We start from the raw sequence: 2,060 nt of genomic DNA on the forward strand, positions 1-2,060 counted from the left end.
TCAAGGGCGAGAAGTTCCCTTCATGGATATTGGCACGTAATAACTGTAGTGGCGGTTTGTTTGTTTTGGACAATCTGTTGGAAATCCATTTAAAAGGCTGTAACAAGTGCAACAAGATTCCTACACTTGGGCATTTACCCCGTCTCAAGGTTCTTCAAATAGAGGGAATGGATAATGTGACATGTATAGGAACAGAATTTTACATTGATTATAGTGGTGAGAAATCAGGTAATAGTGGAGGTGATAGTGGCAAAAATGTGGTTTTCCCAACTTTGAAAAAACTTAGTTTGCTGAAGTTGTCCAATCTAGTTGAATGGATGGACGCGATGGAGTTGACAATAGTAGAAACGATGTTTCCTTGCCTGGTGGAATTGAAAATTGAAATTTGTGGTCAATTGACAAGTGCTCTATGTCATTTTCTGTCTCGTAAGAAGTTAGATGTTACTAATATCAAACGCATGGCATTCGAAAGGATTATCAGCAAGCTTTCCACACTCGCGTCCCTCAAAATTTTTAATATTTCACAACTTGTATGTTTGCCAGAGCAGTTATTTCAGAATAATATGAGTCTCATGTCTATAGTAATAAAGAGTTGTTCTGATTTGGTGTCCATCTCGCCACATCAAGATATAACCTCTCTCCAATCATTCATAATAGATACATGTGAGAAATTGAGTGATTTGTTGATCACATGGCTCACCCTTCCTTTGCTTGAGACGTTTCTAGTAATTAATTGTCCTAATTTGAGATCCTTTCCAAGTCTACAAGGTGCGGGGTCCCATCTCCAAAGTCTTGGGATATCGTGTGGTGATGAAGTTCTACCGACTAGGTTACAATCTTGTACATCTCTTTTAAGTTAGAGTATAGATCAGTGTCCTAATCTGAAATCAATTCTAGATCTTAGAGAATTGTATTCTCTTATCCATCTATCCATTTTAAAATGCCAAACGTTAAAGTTAACATGTTTGCCAGAGCTATTAGCGTGCTTCACCAGCTTAAAGTGTTTGAAGATCAATGGGTTTTGTGAAGAGTTGGATGCGTTCCCCATTCTCAGTTCCATCCAACACTTGCACATGTCCCTTGAAACACTATTATTGCATGGGTGGCCTAAACACTATCATGGTCCACGTTACTTTTTGTTTAAATTTTTATTTCAAATAATTGTACTTTCAGTTTTTTCGGAAAATAAACTAGCTCTTTAATCTTCTTCTTTTCCTCACATTTTGTAATTAATAAACTACAGAAAATAAGCAATTTCCAAACACTAACTTCTAAAAACTTAGTTTCGCCAAAGTTCAGTTCTATGCCAGTCCACGAGTTTAGTGAAGTCAAGAATATAATATATATATATATATATATATATATATATATATATATATATAAAATTAAGTATTTTATGGTCTATTTATATTGAACTCATCGTTTTCAAAATTGAATTAACTCACTTGACAAAAAAAAAAAAAAAAAACTTACATTAAATGAGACACGTGGTACAAAATTAAACTGTAATTAAATTCCAATTTTTATATTGAATTAACTAACTTGGCACAAAATTTAAAAACTTAGATTAGATGAGACACATGATGCAAAATTAGATTCTAATTAAATTTAATTAGATTTTCTCTTAGTTTTACCTCTAAATAAATAAATATATATATATATATATATATATATATATATATATATATATATATATATATATATAGATTGGGAACTCAATTTCAATTATATTACACGTCATTGAAATAAAAAGAAAATGCAAATTATAAAAGCTAGTATAATTAATAATATGAATGAATAAATTGCTTGTTACTACATTTACTGAACTTTTTTTTTTTTTCAATTGTTGCCAAATTAAATCAATTTCAACAATAACCATATGTTTCAGACCAACTGTTTCTTATATAAATCTTATAGAAATAATCATAAGAATACATAAATATTTAGTGCACCACTTATAAAGAATTGTTTTTAGTGACACTTCTAAAGAATTAACACATCCAAATTCATTTAAATAGTACAAAGTTAGGCAACTAAGTGTTGGTTTCACAAACACATGT

This window comes from Castanea sativa, chromosome 4, assembly GCF_040712315.1.
Source record: "Castanea sativa cultivar Marrone di Chiusa Pesio chromosome 4, ASM4071231v1".
NCBI lineage: Eukaryota > Viridiplantae > Streptophyta > Magnoliopsida > Fagales > Fagaceae > Castanea > Castanea sativa.